The sequence below is a fragment of the Hemiscyllium ocellatum genome, chromosome 21, assembly GCF_020745735.1.
Source record: "Hemiscyllium ocellatum isolate sHemOce1 chromosome 21, sHemOce1.pat.X.cur, whole genome shotgun sequence".
NCBI classification, from domain to species: domain Eukaryota; kingdom Metazoa; phylum Chordata; class Chondrichthyes; order Orectolobiformes; family Hemiscylliidae; genus Hemiscyllium; species Hemiscyllium ocellatum.
In genome coordinates, this window is record NC_083421.1 from 48788070 (window position 1) to 48807161 (window position 19092).

General features: G+C 41.8%; 2 protein-coding genes across 7 annotated transcripts in view; one reads left to right on the forward strand and one right to left on the reverse strand.

The window, feature by feature from the left end:
• Positions 1–19092, forward strand: part of LOC132825862 (ras-specific guanine nucleotide-releasing factor RalGPS1-like) — a 781992-nt gene that overhangs the window by 352795 nt on the left and 410105 nt on the right. The gene's annotated exons all lie outside the window — the stretch shown is intronic.
• Positions 1–19092, reverse strand: part of angptl2b (angiopoietin-like 2b) — a 123800-nt gene that overhangs the window by 41569 nt on the left and 63139 nt on the right. The window contains exon 1 of one of the 2 annotated variants that reach the window (XM_060841435.1): positions 6551–7245. The exons of the other annotated variant lie outside the window; for it this stretch is intronic. The gene's annotated coding sequence lies outside the window, so the exon portion shown is untranslated. Of the gene's footprint in view, positions 1–6550; positions 7246–19092 lie in introns of those variants that run through there. 2 annotated transcript variants of the gene reach the window in all.

Here is a 19092-nt window from a genome sequence, read left to right on the forward strand (position 1 = left end):
AAATGACTCCAACCAGTGGAGATTTGGAGTCATCCCAGGACATGCTATTTTAGAGTCATCATCATAGAGTCATAGGGATGTACAGCACGGAAATGAAGAAAACAATAAGTTATTGTTTTGTTGAATTAGCTGAGGTTTGTATTGCTACAACCTGTTCTTTTTTTTAATATATAAAAGAAGACAAAATGTATTTTTTCCATATGTACTGTTTTGTCACTTCCTTTTCTGTTCAGACAGTTTCTGAGGCATTGAGCACTCATCAGCTTGATTTCCCAATCTGTACAATGGAGAATGGCTTGTTGTATTGATTTGGTTGATTTTTGGGCAACATTTGGCCTTTGACTCTCTCTTCAAAACCACTCAGAAGTATCATATACACCAATAACGAAGATTCTGTACCTAGGTGCCTTTGTTCCTAAGATGGAGGTGTAATCGGCAACTTTTCATTGTACTTGTGAGTGCAGGTGACATTAAACCGAATTCAATTCAATTCACTTTGATACGCTGATGCCTTAGTGTCTCAGAATGGAGAGAAGACTATCATGGACTATCATGGTAAATGAGATTGAACCCAGAATCCAATTTGCCTATCTCTAAAAGGATCGATTTGGTGAGAGGATTACTTTGTGTTGTCCTCAGGTGGTTTTCAAGGAAACTGGATCACAAATCTTCACAATCACTGCCAAATTTATGCCTTTTTTAAAAAAGTTTCTTTTATGATGTTTACGCAGTTGGTAATATCAGTGAAAAAATAATGCTCTTGTTGCCTCACTGACTTCAATTGTATAGCAGCATTTAGGTTCCAGAATTTCCTCCACACACCACTTCCTCACACACCCCAAAAAAATTTCAGAGTTAATGAGGGGAAATACCGTACTATTTCAAAATTACATTTTCTTTGCAACAGTTATCTGATTTTTGCCACAGATGGTTTCATAGGAATGCCTTGTTAATATTCATGTAGCATACAATGTACGAATTCCAATATTGTGTGCATATTTTTCACACATGAGGGCTAAATTTTCAGGGCACAACTATATTTCTGATATTTGCATTTTGTAGCTAAAACTTTTCCAGTGCAGGTTTGGATGAGTTAAAATTGCACTCTATTTCAATCTCACTAATGAATCTTTCTCACTGACTGCAGTTTTATACCTGAAACTCATTTCAATTGTATTCTTCCACCATTATCCCCGGTCCATCTTCTCCATTTCATAGTGTTTGTTCTCATTTCTATCTATCCTCCCTCCATTCCACCTTCAATGGTCCACCGTCCATTGTCTTGGACGTACAGTCTGGAATGACCTTGCTAAATCCCTCCAATGTATTACGTGACTTGTCTGCCAACCAATAAAACTGACCAGTTGGACCATACTTTTGGTCATTACTCAAACACTTCCATAGCTGTGTTCTGTCAGTTCTCTCCTTTCTAAAGCACCGGGGGACATTTTCTGAGTTACTGATGCGGGATAAACGCATACTGTTTTTGTTGTACTGCAGCATTTAAATCTGCATTGGGGTTTGGTATTACCTTTCACTTCAACAGTGTGATTCTAGAATGGGAAGAGCAAACGCTTTATTATGTGTGACTAGCTCCTTATATATCTCCTTGTGATGGTTTGGAGCTGTTCTTTCTAATACTTTTTGTAAAAGTTAATGTCTAATGATATCTAGCAGTTCTGGGAAGTTCCCTTGCAACATATTTTGTGGATCATTGCAGCACTGCGGTATTTGTGAGCAATTCTAATGTCAAGGGAAATGTAATTAGTGGGCAATAAACTGTTTCTTTCCACTTAGAGAGTGTATTATGTCAATTGGTGGCATTGAGGGCTTCTTGGAAAGGACTTAGTACCTGGCAAAATATTACCCATCTTAAATTCAATCGTCTTTTGGTTTGTTGCAACTTTGTGGACTTTGGAAGTAAATTTTGCAAATTCTTGGCTGGTTTTCAGCTCTGCTTTAATTTATTGTCTTGCCTTCTTGTTTGTTATTGAATCTCTTCTGGATAAAGAAAATAATTGGCATCTTACAAGGTGGAAAATGGAAAGTAGCATTCCAGCACAAATAGGCCTAAGCCACAATTAATTTTTTGGACTCTGTCAGAATTTTGCTTCAGAACAGTTTGTGCTGTGCTCTAATCTATCCACAATTAGGCAAAATAGGCACATGTACAGAATTCTGATACTATAATATTCTCTCCAATCTTGTCCCGAAGTATTAGCCCATGACTGTCGAGCGTGGTCTGATTCTAGCCTCTTGAATATCACATTTTTAATCATTGCCAACTCGAGAGCGCAAAGTCATCTGACACAGTTGGCTCACCTCTTACAATAAAGGTTTCTTCAGAAGTATTGTGGCCATATCTTCAGCTACCTGATTCCTCCCCCCACCCAAGCTTCCTAAATCCTGCCACCTTTCAACATCTCTTCCTAAAAGATTTCTTTTTGGCATTGCCTTATGTGACTCCATGTCAAAATATATTTTCTAATATTCTTGTAAACGGCATTGGAATGTCACATTCAAGGTACTGTATAGATGCAAATGGCATTTGTTGAAAGCTGCAATATATTTTGTATACGCGGCCTTCTGTGTAATTTGTACTGAAGTATTACCAGTCTGAATCCCCCAGGATAGATTGGCTGAGAGCCATTAACACTCTGCAACTTATTTGTTGGGTATCTTTTATTTCTGTCATCACTTGCTTTGTCTCCCTGTTTTGTAACTCTCTGGGATCAATTGTAGCCATGTAGCTGCAGTCAGCGAGGCTGGGGGGGGGAGGGGGCAGTCGGGGAATGGAAGAGCCAAGTACATAGCATTCACGTCTAGTCTGTGGAAATCTCCATCACCTCATCGTGGCTTTGTGTCATTCGATGAACAATACTTCCGAAGAAACCTTTATTGTAAGAGGTGAGCCAACTGTGTCAGATGACTTTGTGCTCTCGAGTTGGCATGCCCCAGCATAATGCCTCAGTCCAATTGAGAAACGAAACTTGAACTAATATGGCCAAGTCTTAAAGTGGCATTGCTCCTGTGTGCCTCTGAATGGAAGGCCACCTGTAGTTTGTGCAGGGTAAGTGTTCTGCTGCCTGTGCTACTCAGGCACCAGCTGAAAGTTAAATCGATTTTATTTTTAGGTAACTGGGAATGGTTGGGTGCGGCTCTCTTTATATTTACAGCACACTTTTAGAAGCATGTGTTTGTTACAAACAACAGTCAGAACAGCAAGCTCCTCCTCAACCACCGCTGCACAATGGTGCTTCTGATGGCATCTGTGTATCTGTCCACATATGTATTATGCACTGTACTTCAGGCTCTTGCGCCAGTAACAATGGTGACTTGCTGCACTCTTGATGGGGAAGTCCCTGAATTGGCTCGAGTTAAGTCCAATAATCCATTGAATAGGTTTGCTTTTTTTCCTGACAAAAGGAAATGGGATCAACAAAACGGAACGTGGAGTATTTGGGAAGATTCTAATGAATGCAAGAGAAATGTTGGAATCTGTTAGTGATGCACTGTATGGTCTGTTGAGATGAAGATCTGAATGATTGTAACCAGAATTTTGTAAAATGTAACTAGTTAGGACTTAGTGGACATGATAGAACTGTGCTGTGGGCAAAAAATGATGAGATGGAATTGAAAACTTCAGTCTTTCTAAGAAACTAATTCGCAGGCTACAAAAAGTTTAAGCAGGTCTGTCGGGGAGGATAACTTTAAAGCTTTTGCAACAATTTAAGAAGATAACTTGATATCACTGGGCCAATAGTTTTGAGCAGATGGCCACAGTTATTTGACACAATATCTCATTGCCAACTTTCCAAGCAAGCGCCTCAATGTGGCCTGGCTGTTATTCATTGAACCCCTACAGTGCAGAAACAGGCCCTTCGGCCCAACAAGTCCACACCAACCCTCCGAAGAGTAACCCACTCAGACTCATTCCCTTCCCCTATTATCCCATGTTTACCCCTGACTAATGCACCTAACCTACACATCTCTGAACACTATAGGAAATTTAACATGGCCAATTTGCCTAACCTGCACGTCTTTGGATTGTGGGAGGAAACCAGAGCACCTGGAGGAAACCCACGCAAACACGGGGAGAGTAGGCAAATTTTACACAGGTGGTCACCCGAGGCTGGAATCAAACCCAGGTACCTGGAGCTGTGAGGCAGCAGTACTAACCACAGAGCCATCATGCTACACCATGGCTTGTGGTGAGGAGAGTGCTCTCACCATTAGGTTTCCCACTGCAGAGTAGTTCTTGGCCAAATGTTGCAGATTGGCGTATTCTAAAGTCTGGAGGGCGACATGCTGAGGAATTTGCTGAAACCTGAGGAAAGGTTGATGCCTAAGACCCAACCAGAGATCTGGTGACTTAGAGCCTTGTAGGCTGTACAATTGTCACTGAACATACACAGTAAATGCCACATGCATTGCTTCTGGATTGAGGCACCCAATGAGAAAAAAAAATTATTGCATTTTCCTTAACATACAATTTGAAACCTTTTGGATGATACTTTTAAATATCTTGTGAATAAAGTAAATATTCACAAAAAAAATAAGTTTACTGGTTGACTTCAATTATTGGCTGGATTGGTTGGTAGTGACAAGTCTATATTTTTTTAATATAGAGAGTCATGTCAGTCTTCAAACACTCTATTTAGTAGCACCATGTGCTCTAACAGTTAGAACTGCAATAAACCAGGATGATCTAAATCACTGTCACTCTATTGACTGTACCACTCTCAATGAGAGTTTGAATGCAAAGGTTTCTGGAAGATAAAAAGAAATTTGCTTGCTTCCCATAACCAAGCAAAAGAAACTTCAGATCCTAGGCACTATATAATCCACTCCAACCAATGTGTCTGGAAGAGTTTTTAAAACTTTCTGACCACTTTTTTTTGTGTGTGTGTGTGAAATTTCCACGGCAGTTGCATTTGGATATGGCTTATGTAGGTACACAGCACTGGTAACCTGATCTGCCTTGAATTGCTCAAACGTTTCACATGTCTGTGATTTAAAAAAAACCTTGAGGATTATTTTCTCTCTCTCTCTCATGTCAGATTTTGAACAAAGATCTGGCAGGACCCAGCCCCCCACAGGCCTCCCCACTGTTCCTGTGGTGGGGGTGGGGGTAGGGGTGGAGTGGAGGGAGCATGGGTTACCTGGCTCAGAGATAACTACTGTGTGCCCAGTTTTGTTATTCCTTTAGTTCAGCGGCAGCATTCGACCGAGCCTGCCAAGATTGTTCTCCGTGTCAGCCCACATGTGGAAACTGTGTCTCATGTGGTGAACCCACTGGCTTAACTCCTAATGTACAAAAAAGAAAATATGGGAAGAAAATTCAAATGTCACTGTGTGTCTGTCTCTGTCTCTCTCTTGTTTTTGTCCCATGCTATCTTGTCAGTTGTCATTCATTGCCCCTTCCCTCCCCCCATCCTCTCCTCCTCTAACCCCTGTCGCTTCCTGTACTCACACTGTGACCCGAGAGAAAGAAACGTTTGTTTCATTCACTGCCTCCACACGGAGGTTTTGTCAGGAAAGGCTGCCAAGCGAAGAGACTGCGTCTTCAGAGTGATCAGCACTGGGCATTCTTGGCATTTTTGGGCACCTCATTAAAGTCTGCTGTCACAGGCAAGCTGCTGATCAGTACGACAAGTACCTTTTGAGAAAGAAAAATCCTTTGTGTCCTTAACTTTATTTTCCTTTTTGAGACTGTGTGCTACAAAGTAGTTTTCAACCCAGTTTATAAAATATATTGAAACAAATAAACACCTGGCTTGGTTTTTGTTCGATAGATGTGTATTTTGTTCTTTGCTGTTCTGAATTGAATACTTCAGTGATTACATTTCTAAAATCGTTCAGCAATATTAAGCTGACTCTGTAACACTTGAAGCTCAGGTAATTTTTTCTGTGTTGGTTGAATATGTGTAACGTGATGCTCTACATAGAAGTTTTATACTACTGTCTGTTACCCTGAAGTGTAAGTTAAAATAGCCTTTCTGAAATTAACCCATCTTGTCCTATACAGGCTGATCCTTGCGTTTTTTCAGATCTGCATTGGTAGTGCAATTGAGTGCTTTAAAAAGAAAGTGTGAAATACTGGTTAAAGTAACTTTCCAGTCAGCTGTAAGAAATCCTAAATCAGTAAGCGCACAAAGCGAAGGTGCCAATTTTGTTGGCCAATAAATTAGGCAGAAAGTTTGTGACAGAATTGAGAATGTGAGCCAGTCTCCTCAGAATCAAGCTCTGGACTGTGCTCCCTAAGTTACACAGTGCATTTCTAATCATCATCCTTCATTTGAGAAAAAAATGTTGAAGGCAGTCACTTGATTTTTCTGATTTTTGTTTTAAGCTGACTACCTCGCTGGTCTGTTTAAAAAAAAACTAGATTTTAATATTATTTTGAATGCAGCTCAATTTTTGGTTTGTCATAGTCATTATCGTCTTTTCTGAACGTACAAAAAACTGCCCTGAGTTGGTTTCTGTTTTGTATTTGACATTTAGAACTCATTATGTAAGTCTAAGGAGAAACTGAAAGAAACGTTCTTACCAGATTGCTGTGGCCAGTACGGTCGTCCTTACCCTCAACTTTCTTGTCTCTGCTCTTTAACTGCACAAAATGCCTGTGTGAAGTGTAGCATCTCACCAGAGTGATTGTTATCAGAAACTCCAATCTCTCCTCTGTGTAAATCACTGTAGCTCTCTTGTCAGAGACTTTCAAGTGCTTGATGCCCAGGTATCAGTTCCAAGTAGTAAATACCAAAAAGACAGTTCTTTTCTTTTAAGAAAATATTTTATTCCGAACTCTCCTATTGGCATTTAGCAGGTCCTTTGTGTTAACAGCGCCATAGGTCGTCACTATTTACTGCAAAAAAGAAGTTGTAAAACTGAGTAAGGAGAATTCTTGCAGTCTATTAAGGCAGTGAGTTAGCCCACTGTCTGTCTGACTTGTGCCTTGTAGTTAGACCAGACAATGTGCAACATCAGCATGGCATTGTTATGAAGCACGCTCAAATCCAGTATGTCATCTTCTTAGTTCTGAGCACATAACTGGGGAAGGACAAACTCACTGGATCCTCTTTTTTTTGTGTGTGATGTATTTACATTTCTGAAGAGTAGAATTGCTGCACGTAGGCAAGTCTTGATTGGACCTCCTTTCCTGCACTCCCTCTGTTTTGTGAGCTGCAGGAGCAGATGTACAATGTGCAGAGCCTTCCTTCACCACCACAGATAGCAGGGGGCGGGCTCCAGCCGAAGCTTCAGTGCAATGATGTCACGGCAGTCAGCTCTAATTAAAAGGATGTGGACTGCCCCCTGAGCTTTTGGCAGCCTCTGAGATGGAAAACCCTGCCTTCTGACAGCACTGCAGAAGTATGCAACCTACATGCAATGAAGATGTCAACAGTTTTTAAATTAGATGTTTCAGTAGAGGGCAGAAGACATCTTCCACATTTCATGATACCTTTATTTTTCATCTGCCTTGTAAGTCATAGGAGGGTACCAGTTTACACAAACATTTGTAGTTTCACAAGCAAAGTGCAGAAACTAACCAAAGGCAACGGCACGTAATCTCAGGTGTGGTGGAGAGAAACCTTAGTAAATTGTGCAGGATTTATGAAGAGACAGTAAACAGTGTCTGGTATTGTTTAAACTGTTTCACACAATAATGTGCATTGTCACTACCAACACTTAAGATATACTCTGTTTATATTTGTAATTGAAATTTCCTCTCTCTCTGCATTGCTGTTTTTTTAAAAAAAAAGTGCTGGAGAGAATTTGTAGCTTCTCGTATTGGCAGTGGTAAAAAGAAATTTGACAAAGCATTTGATATTCTCGTGGGTTTGTGGCAAATTGAATCTGATCGCTATGGTTACGATATGTTTGAAGGGGCATTGTGTGAAGCCAAGACCCCAGGCAAAGCTCCTCAATTTCTCACGGTGCCAGATGGGATGCTGCAAATCACCCGGAGTTCTCAGGTGAAGAGCAGTCGCCAAACTCCCTTCCTTTGTTCACTCACCCCTTTTGATGGTCACAAGATTCACTTTAAAGCAGTTCCCTTCTCTTTGTCCCAGTTCCAAAAGTGAGCTTGTTATAAAAGGAGTCAATTTAACCAGGCTTTCTTGAGTTATTAAAGAGTAAGTTTATTGTTTGCCACGTGCAAGAATAAATACAAACATGACACAAGCAAACACATTAGAGGTGTGACCAAAATGCTAAGAGTTTAATAAAGAAGATACAATTCAGGTCAGTCTCTGAATTGGTCGCAAACTGTGGCTAGCTGAACATTGTGGCCGTCCTGTGGAGAGTACTGATGGCCTCAACAGCTGTTGGTTAAAAGTCTATTTCAAGATTCTTAGTTTTAGAAGTTTTGAGGAAGGGTCATCTAACATGAAACATTAACTCTGATTTCTCTCTATAGGTGCTGCCAGACCTGCTGAGCTTTTCCAGCAATGTCTATTTTCGGGTCTTAACTTTTACAGATTAGTAGCGTTTCTGTTGTCCTTTTTTCACCAGGATTGAATTCCAGTTCCGGTGAGAGACCGTCCTTTTGTTATCTTGTTCCTTTTTTTTGTCTGCCTGAGTAGCTAGCTGACTTCTAGCATGTGGAGTAAGAGAATACCTTTACGCGCAATACAGCGAATCAGCAGTTTTCCCCACTCTCCTTGTACAACTACCATGGCATGTATAAACTCATTATAATTATAAGAGATCACTGTCCAGTTGACATTCCCCTTCCTCCTTTGAAGGGATGTTGTTGGAAATTCCCTTTGCTTATTTAAGTTGGACATTTAATAGGTTGCTCTTTCTCACTTTTGCCTGCTCTCTTCTCGCTCACTTTCTTTCTTGTTCTTGCTTGCACTTTCTCGTGCTTTCTCACTCACGTGCTGTCCCTCGCAATTGCTCATTCACTTGTTCTCCCTCGCACAGTCTTGCTCCTTCTTGCCCTCTCCCTTGTGGCAACCACTTAATTGACGTTTGTAGCCATTTTTCGTTGTATCAGACCACTTTTGAAAAACAGACTTCAGAATTACAAATGTAAAAATGCCCACAGTATGTTGGGGCAGACAGGTGGGTTGTGACTGTTGCCAAATATGTTTCTGAACAGGAGTCGACCCTTGAGCCTCTCGCGCCACTGAATAGACTGACCTGTATTTCCTCAGGTTCATTAACCCAACCATCTTGAAACGTCCTAACTTAATTGAAATCTCAGGCTTATTGAAGTCACTGACCTGAATTTTGATGATTGGCAGGCAATGCCTGGGATGACTGTGTGTGGGCAGCTGTTGGGCCCTCCCAGGTACCACTGAGGAGGGCAAACTGCATCCTGGAGGAGGGCTGGCCTGATCTGGAGGCCATCAGCGTAGTAAGCTCCAGGATGGCAGCGGGCCTGCAGCCTACAGAAGGTTGGCAAAATGTTTCTTAACATAACTCTGGGGCCGAGTACTGGAGGGAAAGCCTCTGGGAAATCGCTGGAGCTGCCCTTCTTGTCTAGGGCACCCTTTTTGTGGTGATTGGCCACATGGATCATGTTGACTGAGATCCCTGACTGGGGCTGTTAACCTGGGCCAAGCGGGAAGCCCTGGCTGACAGATTTAAACCAGATTCTCCTCACTCCTGGCTCGGAGCTAACTGGTCAATGTCCCTGTACTGTGCACATGTAAATAAAGGGTGACTTGGTGATGGCATACAGGCGCCTGTGCAGTTATTTCACTCTTAAATAGGTAAAAACAATGACTGCAGATGCTGGAAACCAGATTCTGGATCAGTGGTGCTGGAAGAGCGCAGCAGTTCAGGCAGCACCCAACGATTTCGCTGCTTGTTGGATGCTGCCTGAACTGCTGTGTTCTTCCATCACTCTTAAATAGGACAAGTCCCTGCTCCAGCCTCCCTTACTGCCTATAACATCCAGCCCCCCTGTGTTTGGTTTGTCTATTTAACTCCGCAAAATTATTGGCACAAAGAAGTTTGGAATCTAATCAACAAAATGGCAGTGCAGACTTAGTCCTTATCAACATCATTCTTGAGCAGGCGGCAGGTTTTGGTAGTAAAAATGAAATTTCCTCTTCCCCTGTTTACCATCACAAAGATCTTTGAGAATAAACCTGTGCACAATGCCATACGATGTGGAACTTTCCATCTATCAAATGTATGCATCGAGCACATAGTTAGCCATTAGCTCAGTGCCAAACAAGTCTGAATCATATTTCAAATGTTAAAGGGATGTTTTTTGGCAATTTCCGTGGATACAATGCAAACAGAAACAAAATACATTTGTTGACTGTAGCAAATAAGCTATGGTCTTAAGATGTTATTGAGCAATGCCTTTGTGCACACTTGGCATTTAGACACCAAGAACTAAACACTGGTCCACAACAAATTAACTGCAATTTGAAATCTCAATGTAAATTGGACAATATACCAGATTTTCCACTCGATCAAAATCCTGCAGGACAATAGTATGGAATATGATTCATGTCTCCCAATGTCAAGTGGACTGACCCCAGTTTGAACTTTGAGTGTCAGAAATACCTCATTTATTCTGTGCGCATTCATTTGGAGGAGGAAGCGTTGAGTAGGAACTAACATTGCTTTCAACGTTCACTGCAAGTTAAAGGAGGTGGTGGCATAGTGGTAATGTCACTGGCCTAGTAATCCAGAACCCCGAGCCGACGTTCTGTCGACATGGGTTTAATTCCCATCATGTCAAATGGTGAAATTTTAAAATCAATCAAGGAAAATCGGGAGAAAAATTGATCCAATAATGACTTGTAACCATTGTCATAAACTGAAAAATGTGTTGCTGGAAAAGCACAGCAGGTCAGGCAGCATCCAAGGAGCAGGAGAATCGACGTTTCGGGCATAAGCCCTTCTTCAGAAGAAACGTCAACTCTCCTGATCCTTGAATGCTGCCTGACCTGCTGCGCTTTTCCAGCAACACATTTTCAGCTCTGATCTCCAGCAAGTGCAGTCCTCACTTTCTCCTTCATTGTCATAAAACTCATTTGGTTCATTTGGAGGAGAAAATCTGTTACCTTTTACTTGGGTTGGTCTAGCTGGGACAAGTGAATGTGGCTAAATCTCATTCTGGGCAATCGGAGATGGGTAACCACCAAAAAACAAATACTGGCAATGCCTACCATCTGATGAATGAACCAAAGACAGTTGCCAAAATGGATTGCCCACAAAACTCAAGACACCATGTTTGACAGGTGTGTAGAAGGCCAACACGTTCCATGAAGAATTGCAGCACCTTGTAGAAATCCTGGGCTAAGGGAAGGGAGGAACATGGCCAAATATTAACCATTCCAAGACCAGTTCCTGTGCAGAATACCAGGGTGAAGATTTCCTGGCTTTGGATGTTGTTAGGGATTAAAGATGTATGGGGCCTCAACTTAATGGAAGCATGCCCAGAGTGTGTTTTATCTGCCAGATGTGGACAACTGAAATCACTTGGCACTGTGCCACTTGCAGTTTTTTAAAGAGACAGCTAGTTTTCTTGAAGGATCAATGCTGGAAAAATGATGTAAAATAGAACAGTTTCCCATTCCCCAATTCCTTAGCTGCAGTTGAAACTGCCTCCATAATGTTCAGGTTTGGAAAAATCATGCCTGGTGTCATTTTGTTTTGTAGCGTAGGTTATGTGTATGAAATAACCACCCAACAAATTTGATAAATTGCATTATTCCTTCCCCCTCTGTCAATGTTTCACTCCTTTGCTGAAAGCTAGAATTCCTGCTGGAAATTTGCTGGTAACTGGCTGGGAAGCTAGCCAATAACTCTACCTTTTGTGAGTGGGCATCACAGTCAACACTATCAGTGGAGACCCTTTCAACATCAGGCATCCAATTGTTAGCATCACCTTTCTCACTAGAGCCATTGATGCCAATGGAGATTAGGAATTGAGCGAGGGATCTGTTGGACAGTGGCACTGCGTACATTTGCCCACTAAATTCTGAAGGGATTCCATGGGCTTTTTACTTAAAGAAAAACACCAAAGTAACCTCTGTTAGGGACAGACCCTGACTTGGATGTTGGAATATCTAGAAAGATTTCAAAATGTTCCAAAGCTACCAAACCCTGATATTGGACAGTGAATGTGATCTAAATGATTGCCGCAGAATACCGACAGGCTAACAGAATGGGCAGGCAAAAAAGTACGGAATTTAATAGAAATGGGAGGTTTTCAAAGATGGGAAAGTTAATATATACTTAATGAATAGGAAGTAGCTACTTAATTAATCACTATTAATGTGCTGTGACCATTCTATTAATTGCAGTTATAAAGAGTGTACAATGGGCAGAGAGACCTGGGTTTCATGTACATTAGTCTTCAGAAGGTGGTCGGTAATGATGAGGGATTAGTTAATCAGATGAATTCTTAGGCTTCATAAGTGCTGACCTTATGGACCTAAGCAGGGAAGTTATGATGAACCTTTTTTAGAAAGCTCTCGTTAGGCCGCAACGAGAAATTAGCTTCCAGCTCAAATGGCGGAGATGTGCCTGGGGTGCAGGGGAGGTTCACGAGGTTGATTCAGGTGTTGAGAGAGTTGGCTTATGAGGAGAGATTGAATAGACTGGGATTATGCTCACTAGAATTTAGAAGAATGGGGGTGGATCTTATAGAAACACATACAATTATGAAAGAAATAGATAAGGTACAAGCAAATAAGTTGTTTCCACTCACGGGTGAAACTCCAACTTGGGGCAAAGCCTCAAAATAAGGGGGGAGCAGATTTCGGACTGAGCTGAGGAAGAACTACTTCACCCAAAGGTTTGTAAATCTGTGGAATTCCCTGCCCGGTGAAGTAGTTGAGGCTACCTCATTGAATGTCTTTAAGGCACAGGCATTAAGGGTTATGGTGAGTGGATGGATAAGTGGAGCAGAGTCCATGAAAAGATCAGCCGTGATCTTACTAAATGGTGGAGCAGGCTCAAAGGGTCAGATGGCCTACTCCTGCTCCTATTTATGATGTTCCTATGACTGCAATTAAAGAAGAAAATGCGAGTGCAGACATGATCTACCAGAATAGTTCTCGATGTTGGGTCAGGCTGGAAATGCTGAGTTTGGAAGGGAGATTTCAGAGAGGTCTACAAAGTTATTACTGGCTTTAATAAAATAAACAGAAAAAAAATGTTTGCTATGAGCTGACAGCTCAAGGACTATGGGGACATCAATTTAAAATGTTGGCAAGAAGTACAGAGAGGATCTGACAACCAACCTTTACACGTGTCGTAATGGGGCCTGTGGTCTATAGGGTGTTGGAAATGGTGAATGATTTCAAAAGGAAATTGGACAGGCACCAAGGGAAATAACTTCACAGGACTACAGTGATAGGGAGAGGAATGTGACTGATTGGATTGCTGTATGTAGATCTATCATGGAGTTGATGGACTGAATGATTTCATTCAGTGCTGCAATGACTTTGTCTTTAAACCACTACTGACCTTTCCAAAGACTAGTCTTTGTGCTGATGAGATACACTGATGAGATAAGGCTCTGTAACAGTCACCAAGTGCATTTTCAAATGACTTGATCCCACAGTCAAAACGTTTAAATACCAGTACCTACTGGGACGCTTTCACTTTTTCATTCCTTAAGTACTAGGAAACTGCCGCAACTTATCTCCAAATGAAAATCTGCCAGAAATTCTCCTCCAAAATCACTACCAGTTTGTTTTTATGTTTTAGAGGGAAAAAACATTCCTGTGAAACTTTTATGGAGCACTCTTTCAAGAGTTGGCTGAGAAAGCAGTCACCTCTGCACGCAATCCCTGAGTGAGTCTCTAATGTCAGTTGCGTTTTTTTGAATACAATCCAAGCGAAGACAGTGAAGGGGAACGGGATAAGAGAGAGAGAGAGTGCGTGTGTGTGTGTGTGTCTCTGCGTAATAATAACGAAAGCAAAGAGACCTCTGTAGATTAAGTGAGAGTGGCTTTAGAAAATGTATTGTATTTTGAATCAGATTTTCAGTTTTTCAATGTCTTTATCCATTTAAAGAAGAGGTCTAGCCCAACATTGCTTGAAACATGAACTGCATTGAATATGAACAAGACAGGGTAAAATATGTAGGACAACTTCCATTACAGTGTTCATTTTGGTGTAATCGATGCTTTAGTGTTAGTGTCACTACACAGTCTCTATACTGAGAATAATATTAACAAATAGATCATTCCTGTGGTCACATTCTCTCTACCACATGCGTTTACATTACTGGAAATTGTTGCAGCTTTAATATTACTCATTGTCAATGGTTTCTAAGGGTCAAATTTAACCAGAAGTTGGCAACATTGTCAATTTCAGTGAGTTACATGAAGCATTTCTCTTGTTGGGCCCAATTGAGCATTCTCACTCTCTGCCATTCACCTTTTCATCAGCACCACATCCAATTTACACTGTTTTCATCGGCGGCGCAAGTACTGAGCGCTGCAGTGATCAACCAGGATTCTCCGTGTAATTCTTAAAAGCTCAGGGATGCCTTGGGGTCCAGCTCTGTCAGTACAGAGCTGCATGTGCGCTTGCTGTGGATGGTCCTGGAAATAGAGTCACGGTGCTGTACAGCATGAAAACGGATCCTTCTGTCCAACCTATCCATGCCAACCAGATATCCGAAATTAATCTAATCCTGTTTACCAGCACTTGGCCCACATCCCTCTAAACCCTTCCTATTCATATACCATCCAGATGCCTTTTAAATGTTGTAATTATACCAGCCTCCACAACTTCCTCTGGCAGCTCATTCCACAGGCACACCCCCCCCCCGCATGAAAAAGCTGCCCCTTCAGTCCCTTTTATATCTTTCCCCTCTCGGCTTAAATCTATGCCCACTAGTTTTGGACTCCCCTACACCAGGGTGGGGGGGTAAGACTTTGTTCATCCTATCAATGCTTCTCATGATCTTATAAACCTCTAAAAGGTCACCTCTCAGTCTCTGATGCTCCAGGGAAAATAGCCTGAGCCTATCCAAATGATGGATGGTGGCGAATTGTCTCCACATTTTGAGAACAGGGACCTGGAGGATCTGCTGGAGGCAGTCATTGCTGATGGAGGGTGCCCTGAGATGTTGGTAACTATTGCCCAAGAGGTAGGTCCAGAGGAGCAAGTGTCAAGCTGGAGTGACTAGGTACCTGCTCTGACTTTTCATGTTGGGAATTGTCATTATCTAGTTTGTGTCCGGCCTGTGGACAGAACAGGACGTGTATCGCGTTTTCAACAAGGCAAGAGAATTGCAGGCAACTGCTATGTTCTCTGGTAATGTTACCATTGGGCAGAAGGCAGAAGAGAAAAGGCCAAGGATTGATCCCTGAGAAATTCTGAAGGAAACCGAACAATACTGGGAAGAATATCCATTGTAGGTGACTCCTTTGGCTACAACCAGTTGGGAAAAATGGAACCAGACACATCCAGCTGAGTGACGGAGGAGAAGGAAGAAAGGAAGATGATTCAGCCAGTTGTGTCGAGAAGCCATGGGTATGGGGTAAGGGGGTGGTGGTTGATGTGAAGATGACCAAAGGCACGTCGATGGGGTGGTTACTCCAGTCACTGTCACAACCAAAGGTTGACTATTTAATGAAGGCCATTTTCAGTATGGTGTCTTGACCAAGCTCTTGTGAAACAAATCTGGAGTTGTGAGCAAACATGATCATGAGCTTGAGAAGCAGGTGTCAGAGAGGCAGTGTTGTTATTGATCAGATACGCATTTGAAGTATTTTGAGCTTCCGCTAGACAGATCACGGGGCATAAGCAGCTACGTCCCTCTAACTTTTCTTGTCTCTATACAGCATACTGAGATCCGCACGGAGCTAGAAATCCAAGTATCCCACACACTGATTGGATCCTCTAACCAGCATCCACACGGGTTAGAGTGAACATTGAGAACCACTGTCCCCAGGAGGCTCCTTCTCCAGGAAATCACGGGCACACTCTTCCTCTTTCCTGTGACTGAAAGACTGAGCACATATCATTGCATCTGCTGCAATTCACTTAACAATCTCCCTCCTCCCTGATGTCTCCTGATTGCAATGTCTTAAGATATCTCTCCTCACCCAGCTCAAGGCTGCTGGTGCATTTTAAACCCATCCCCCTCCCCGACAAGCCCCCAGGGCAGGTTCCTGGATTGTTAACAGATATTTAAAGCAGGCAGCCAACTGTTTTTATCACCGGCCGAATCAATTGGCCACTCCACCAGGCTCATTGAACGCACCAGGGAGACTAGGAGAATATGTTTAGTACTGAGAGTTTACCACATTTGAACTCTGCCTCAGAAGGTGATTGAGGCGGGATCTTTCAATACTGTTGAACAGAAACAGTTGGATTCTTGTTGGCCGAGGAAATCGGAAATTATCCAGTGTGCAGTGGCGTGTGAAATTTGAAGCCATGATGTTATTAAATGGCAAATTTGAGGGGCTGAATGGTCAACCTAAATTGAAATGGGAAATCAAAATGCCTCCTTTTATTTAATGTCACCTTAGGTTTGCTTCTAGAACTGAGCTTTGTTGGCCGGGCACAATCCCAACTGTATCACACTCTTCTGTAGGCATGTCTCTTGGATATATTTCCCACTGCCTGTGTCTGTGGCCCTTTTGGATATATTTCCCACTACCTGTATCTCCAGCCATCTTGGATATATTTCTCACTGCCTGTGTCCCTGGCTCGCTTGGATATATTTCCCACTGCCTGTGTCTGTGGCCCTTTTGGATATATTTCCCACTACCTGTATCTCCAGCCATCTTGGATATATTTCTCACTGCCTGTATCTCTGGCCCTCTTGGATATATTTCCCACTGCCTGTATCTCCGACAATCTTGGATATATTTCTCACTGCCTGTGTCTCTGGCCCTCTTGGATATATTTCTCACTGCCTGTGTCTCTGGCCCTCTTGGATATATTTCCCACTGCCTGTATCTCCGACAATCTTGGATATATTTCCCACTGCCTGTATCTCTGGCCCTCTTGGATATATTTCTCACTGCCTGTGTCTCTGGCCCTCTTGGATATATTTCCCACTGCCTGTATCTCCGACAATCTTGGATATATTTTCACTCCTCTTGTTTTCTGATCACTCCTTCTTTTCTCAGTTTTGGCTGCAATGCCGACTGGCCGCATCTCCTGCAGTTTCTAATCGTGTCCTGTCCCTGTCCATGTGATTTCTCTTACAGCAAAATCCCATCTTCTCTTTTTACCCCATTGTTAACATAACCCAGTCTCTGATCATTTTTTCTGCTTGCCCTCCCTGCCTCTGTCAGTGAGCAAGATCATCGGGGTGTTTGTGACTCATGGCTGATATCACACACACATTTTTGGAGCTCTAGAATGATGGAAAACAACAGACACTGAAGCAGAAAATAAGAAAAAAGTAATCAAAGTAATACCTTTTCTAAAATAAAACCAAAAGGGGCAACTTTGAACTAAACAAAGCTAGTAAAGATGAATATGAGGAGAAGTGCTGTGCAGATTTAATGATAATAGTTGATGATCATGCTCTTTCTAAGATATTATTTTCACATTTTTCAGCCTTAATTGCTGTGACTTAAAATTTCTAGACCTCTTATTTCTTTGTATTTCCCGAACGTTCAAAGTTATTATTGCTGTTGTTGTTATTATTATTATTATTCCTTAAGGTCTTCCTTTTATTTCTCACATTGATAAGCATACACATGTGATTCAGCTCAGTATTGTGAGAAAAATATAGACCTTTTATAATCTTATCTCTTTAATTCTAAATAAGAGGCACATCAAGTAGAACCAGTCCAGCAGCACTGTGTAATAGAAATGGTCCAAGTCTCTTGTCTCTGGCTCTGTCTGCACTGCCTTCACATTTGAAGTGGTGTGTACTTAGTGAATGTGTATGTGTGTGAATTTGTCCTTGTTTTTTTATAAAGCACTTTTCCTCTGAGGCATATTAATAACTGATATTTGGCATTTGGTTTATTTGCTTTTTGATCAGACACCTCGGAGTTGCTCCTTTATACTGAAGGGAATCTGTTGTTGCTAAATCTCCCTGAAGCAGGTCATATATCATGCCTAGGGAAATTCATCATGTTGACTGATCACAGTACAACTCATGCGTCAATGAGACACCAGTTGAAGAGGTAACCTGGATCTTAGTCCAGAAAAATACAGTATAATTCATAGAAAATGGCTAATGGGGTAATTTGTCTTTTGCCCCACTAGCCCCAGTCTGAATGTTTGCCTATAGAGAGTGTCAAAGCCTTAGTTTCCACATTTTAGTATCTATCTATCTGTCTATCTAGTAATCTGTTTTCTTAATCCTAAATTACTTTTCCTGGTTACAGTTTGTCTCTGTCTACCAAGTAACTTGAAAAGAGTGACAGAAGATTTCCATCTGGATTAATCATTCAGATTTGGATTATTGCATGCGCCATTTTTTGTGCTGTGTTATAATAGTGGGGCGGAGGTGTGCAGGTTACAATATTACAATACAGGTAGACAATCCTTTATCTGAACATCCAAAAACTAAAAAAGCTCCAAAATCTGAGGGCTTTTTTTTGTGATTTTTTTTCTCTCTCATTAACAAGGTTGTTTGGAGTTCAAAGAGTTAACCCAAGTCAACAACCAATCAATGCGTGTCACTCAGATCCCCCCACACTCGGGGGGGAGTGTGGCCAAGCACGTTCTTACTTAGAAGTCTTCTCCTCCGGTAGAATTTTTAAAGCTTCCACCATTAAACGGTCACGTATTCTGAAACCCGAAACATTCTGAATTCTGAAAAACAGCTGGTCCTGAGCATTTTGGATAAAAGTTCGTCTACCTGTACCAGACATCTACATCATGGCATTTTTGATTTTTGCTGTGTTCACAATCGTGTTAAATCTTCACTGAGTTTGCAAAAGCAGCAGTGTGGAGGAGATTTGGAAGGATGTTGCCAGGGTTAGAGGATTTGAGTTATAGGGAGAGGTTGAAAAGGCTGGGGCTGTTTTCCCTGGTGCGCCGGAGGCTGAGGGGTGACCTCATAGAAGTTTATAAAACCATAAGGGGTATGGATAGGATAAATAGACAAAGTCTTTTCCCTGGGAGGGGGGAGTCCAGAACTAGAGGGCATAGTTTTAAGGTGAGAGGGGAAAGATATAAAAG